The following is a 6,033-nucleotide window of genomic DNA, read 5'->3' as shown; positions in this document are numbered from 1 at the left end:
GAAAGAAAATGTTGAGTTAACAAATGTAAAGAAAGTTGCATTCTTGACTTCATTAGTGATGAGGAGTTTTGTAGTCCCAAAACTTCAAAGATTATTGATGAGGAAAAGAAGGTTTCACATGCTTCATTAATGGATGACACAGAGAAGGCCATATTGGAACCATCAAGAATTAAGGTCAAGCTGAATGCAGAGAATGTTGATATTTGTTACCCTACAATTTTTCAAAGTGGAGGAGATTTTCATCTGAAACCGAGTGTTTCAAGCAACGATGAGAACCTTTACTATTATTTGAATAGTGTGATTATATGTGCAATTGGATCTCGATATAACATCTATTGCTCAAACGTTGCTAGAACTTTTTTGATCGATGCCAATGCCTCACAGAGCAAGGCTTATGAGGTTCTTCTCAAGGCACAAGAAGCAGCAATTAGTGCTTTGAAATCTGGAAGCTAGGCAGTGCTACATATCTTGCTGCTCTCTCAGTAGTTGAGAAGGATGCCCTCGAATTGGCTGCAAGCATGACTAAAACTGCAGGGACTAGAATTGGCCTCGAGTTTCATGAGTCGGGTCTTAGTCTTAATGCTAAGAATGATCAAATACTAAAACCAGTGCATAGTAGTTAACGTGTCACTTGGATTCCATAACTTGCAGGCTGAGACCAACAACCCAAAAACTCACAAATTCTCAGTGTTGCTAGCTGATACAGTTATTGTTGGTGAAGGGGTCCCAGAGATTGTTACTCTATCAAGTTCCAAAGCTGTGAAGGATGTAGCATATTCTTTCAATACTCTTTTGACGAGGAAGAAGATGAGGGGCCAAAAATCAAAACAGAGGCTAAAGGTAGTATAGCAACACTGGCAAAAGCGACTTAGCGTATTCTTTCAATACTTTTTTTTATTCCGTATTGCAAGGCTGTTATGCTCTTTATATTTACGTTGTTTGGGGTTCTTAGATTCCAATGAACTGCATCAATGGAAATGGAAAATGACATACAACACCAACAACCTTCTCAGACATCACTCTCTCAAACCCAAGAATTTTACAAAGAAAATTCCGAAGATTGCCAATGACAAAACAATGAAGTAAGAAGTGATCAACATGCTACTCATGCTACTTGGAATTGCATGAGTAGCAACTACAAGAGTTGCAAGAGATCGAGTAATAAGCTGATCAGTTTCTGAGGCTTTATAGTATGCTACTCATCATGAACTTCCCTGGCTGGAAGATACTTCAAGGCTAAATTAAAGGATGGGATACAGCAATTACACGAAAAGTCATGGGAAAAGACCCCATGCATTTTCATTACATACGCTCAATGTAATTAATGTTATGATGGAAGTCAACTGAACCCCTATGTTTACATGCAGTATAAAGGCGCCCAATTCTTTGAAATTAGTTGAGTATAGAATACATGACGAAAAGAACCTAGCAGAACTTGAGAGAGATAAGCAAGAAACTGAAGAATGCTCTTAAAGAGGTTCTAAAAAAGATGGATAGTGTGTCGCAGACTACAATCAGGAAGATGTGCTATTAGTATCAGTAATTATGTGAACACGGGAAAGACTATTCATCACTGTGCATTGAAGAAACCCTCTTCCTGGAAAATACTAGTTAAAGCTTTGGGGTGATTTTGTACTTTCTAGTAATTAAAGTTTAAATTTCCGACTTCCAATGAGAAATAATTCTAGACATATTATGGGGAGTTTCTAGAATTGATCACACATAACAAGGTATATTCACTTTTCTTTTTCCAGTTTCTATCTAATAGTCATTGTCAAATTACAACTCTAACAAGCCATGGCGATGATGAAGTTCACAACAAGCACACCTTTTTAATCAAGAGCCTCTGTATTAGCAGCATAAGGTTCAACCAAATGCAGTAGAACAATGTGCACCTATCTTCAAAACTTATTACGAGGTCATACATCACAATCTGAAAAATTGAAAAATCCCCAAAGGCATTCACAAAGCAAAAAAATCCATGTAAGCACACAAGAATTTGATGCAACATTTAAGGAAACACAACCAAATGCTGCCTTACCTTCATTTTACAACTACAGGGATCTAAATAATTTAAGCAATTGAACTAGATTAGTGTATCTAGTTTACCTTTAGACCATAGAGCTCAAGCAAGCACTTTGTCTGCAGGTCCTCACCTCTATTTGAAGCAATGCTGATTTAAAAAAAAAAAAAAAACTAACACATAAGTGATCTATTCTAAAAGATTGACTAGATATAACTTATAATCTGGAAAATTTATTTTAAAAAAACTACAAAGCAGAACAACTTATTGTGTGGAGATCTCAATGTCTCATAGCATATAGTCTATAAAGGGCTTTATATATAATCAGTTTGTAATTAAGTTCCTCATGAACATGGTATTGGGAATTTAAGATAGAATTAAGGCAATATATGTAATCCAAAGAACCCATTGAAATTCTTGAATATGATATTACAAGAACTAACTTGACTACTAACTTCTATCTATATATATATTCACATTGCCTCAGTACTCCATGGGTTTAATGTAATAATTTATTGCTGAATTAGTTTGACTTTTGTGTCTCCTGATCTCTAATATATAATATACATTGTTTTCTATGGTTGACATTTAGAAAGAAAATAAAAAACAAGAAAGAAAATGAAAAACAGATGGGAAAAAACTAGGATACATATAGACTTTAACTTCAATCTCCTATACTTAGGTCTGAGAAGGTTAAGAGATATGCAATACACTACTGTGGGGAAAATTTGGGGCCAAAAGTTTTCAGGACTTTAGTAAACATCCAGACATTCAAGAAAAGAGGACAATGAATTTTGTTACCATAAGATCCATTGGAAGTATGTTAATTCATAAGCTAACATAGATCAAAAACTCAAAACTTCAAAACCTTACATAAATCCTTTGATTTTGGTGCAACAAGAGTCTATGGTACCACCAGCACTGTCAAGATTAACAAACATCAACTAATGAGCAACTAAAATAGAAAACTCTTTCTCATATGTTTAGCTTCAAAGAGGACAAAATCCTTCATTTTTCACCTAGGATCTTTTTGTTATCTTAAAGGAAGTTAAGACCCATGATAGAGGAAGAATTATTGTTAAAACTATAGTAGAACTTTTTTTTAGAAACTGTTGGCATGGAACAGTTAGCTGTTTTCAGTTACAAAACTTCTTTTATTTCTTTTACCTCCATATGATGTCCATGTCGTGCTCGAGTACTAGGATGCATGATCTTTGTACTTTTTTGTTAAGTTCTCTTAGTATGAAAAAAATAAAAAATAAAATTCTTACATACTTAAACCTGTATTCACATACACTGCCAATATACAATCTTTTTTGCCCAAATACAGGGTCCAAAGTTTGATGCAGTGCCGTGGTTTTGATCAGAAAACATGTAGAAATCTGATCCATACATAGACAATCAGATGCAAGCAAACAGGACAAAAGTAAGCTACAAATCACGTCCAACAATGACAGAAGATTTTGTGGGTATTTCCATTGTCATCTTAAATCTTGGGACTAAGATTTTGCTTTTGAACTTAAGGAAGTTGACAAACAGGTTCCAAAGAAATGGTGAAATGGAGATCCTAGTAAATACTTTGGCTACACATGCAGATTCCTGGCTACAATGTCATAATTAAGGTGTTGGCCTAGACCTTTATTCAATGACAAGGAGTTCCAACACCAGAACTCTACCAGAAATATCAATTTAACCTCTGATTACAAATCACCACTTATATTAATGAAGAGACATAATAATGAACGAATGTAATGTTTTAAAATGGATCCTAGAATAAAATGACAAAATTTAAGAATGAAACATAATCAGGAATATACATACACATTTTGGATGAGAAACCAGTATACAATTCACACTTTACAATAGGGGAGACTTTTATAAATTAATTGCAGTATTCAGCTCTTTAAATGCAACTGAGATACTACCATAGTAACACTAGCATGTTGATCTTTTTTGTTTATGGTGTGTGTGTGTGTGTGTGTATTTATCTGTTTTCACACAGTTGACATTTCCTTCACAATAGTCGAGCAAAAGCCTTAATCTCAAATCTTGTAAAATAACACAAAAGGAAGTTGACAAACATCCTTTTAAAAACACACAATGGAACCTGCTCAAACTCATTAAACCAAGTGTGAATATGGCGTGGATTTGTATGGGAGATTTCAATGAAATCCTCCATCAACATGAAAAATATGGGGTTGCTCTGAGGCCTTATCAACAGATGGAGAAATTCAGATTGGGAGTGGAGGAATGTGGATTGAGTGATATGGGGTATAGAGGAAATAAATACACTTGGTGTAATAATAGAGACAGGTCTTTATTTGTTAAAGAAAGGCTGGATAGGTGCTTTGGGAATAGACTGCTAGTGGATTGGTTCAATAGTATTTCTGTTTTCACTCTTCCAGCTCAATCATCAGATCACAGTCCTAATCACAGTACTTCGTTAGGGTTCAACAACGGTGTTTAGATGAGGCTACCTAAATGGTGCTTAAAGTTAGGAGTGTTTGTACTTTACATATACAAACCTTCTTCACAATCAGTACAACTAATTAGAAGCAAAATCAACACAACCTCATCTCTGTTATTAGACTCATAGAATAAGCAAAATCAATATAAATGAAGAGCTATATATGGTTTTTCTTGTAGTGAGAACATTAACAAAAAAATTATGGCACAGCTCATATATAAAACTTTAATATTAAACTAGCATACTATGAAGTAAATGACTAACAATATTTATTGAACATATTTCAAAAAAATAAACTGCCATCTAAAGACAGTAAAATAAATCAAAAAACCCATAACTTAAAAGAAGGACCCACAATTATTAGAACCAGAGAGAGAGAGAGAGAGAGAGAGAGAGAATACCTCAACAGTCCAAAAGAAGAAATCCAGAGGTGTTCTTGATGCTAATCACTATCAATATTAGAAGATCACCTTTAATAAAACATCAGTCATGAGATGGAGAAAGGAACATTCTTTAATTAATTGACACAACTTATATTGCATTCTTTTTAATTTTCTTTTTCTTCTGCATCTCTTGATGTTATGTTATAATGTTCCAGAGAGAAATTTTCTATCATACAATACTGGAAAACATTACTTGAAACCCACAGGTCATATTTGGCCAAACACCTTTCACCTAAAACCAACTAGGGGAAATCAACTACAAAGCACTTTCCTTACCTACTCTTCACTTAGGGAAAATCAACAACAAAGCACAACCTCAACCCATTTAACTTCTCTCCATACTTAGCACTAAGCCAAAACTTTAAAACTCCTCAAATCAAAAGCATTTATGATCAATTCATGAACATGACTAATAGCATGCTTGCTGTCCAATATAGGCCATTGAGTTTTCTACATGAAAGATATATGAAGATGGAGTGGTGGGTTAAGAATGTACAAATGATAGGAATTTTCTCAGAAATGAAACAAAAACATTGACCAATAAGCAAAATCTGGAATTTTCACCACAAATGGCATTTGACAGCTTTTTAGTAAATTGTTGGAACCAAATTAAATGAAGAGCTAAAGCTCACAAGATGGCTAGTTTTTGTCCCTTGTTTTCAATAGTTTTCATGCAAACATATAACTTTAGTTGAGCAAAATGGGGATGAAATGAACTGCTTGAAGCCCCAAAACATAGTGCATAGTAGAATTTTCTGCACTACCATGAACAGCTAGTAGTTTTAGTACATTCATGCTCTTAAACATCCCTCATTTAACCACAATCTCAACTACATAAACCAATCATGTTCAGAGTGTACCTAATGTTATAACTTTTTCATCATAAACAACTGAATCTAAGGTTGGAATCCATTAAGAACGTTAAGTTAATGTGTTGATTTAACTTCGTCACATGGCAGTGTTAAAGTAGAAGTTAAATTAATAGGAAAAAACATAACATCAGTTGAAATTTTGATATTATGCACTTGCTTATGTTGAGGGGTCTGTGTATTTTGATTTTTTTCAATTTTAGATAAGCAAAAAGTAAAACTGAGAATGAA

Source organism: Carya illinoinensis, chromosome 4 (genome assembly GCF_018687715.1).
Source record: "Carya illinoinensis cultivar Pawnee chromosome 4, C.illinoinensisPawnee_v1, whole genome shotgun sequence".
In the NCBI taxonomy this organism is placed as follows: domain Eukaryota; kingdom Viridiplantae; phylum Streptophyta; class Magnoliopsida; order Fagales; family Juglandaceae; genus Carya; species Carya illinoinensis.
This window is presented reverse-complemented; position numbering follows the sequence as displayed.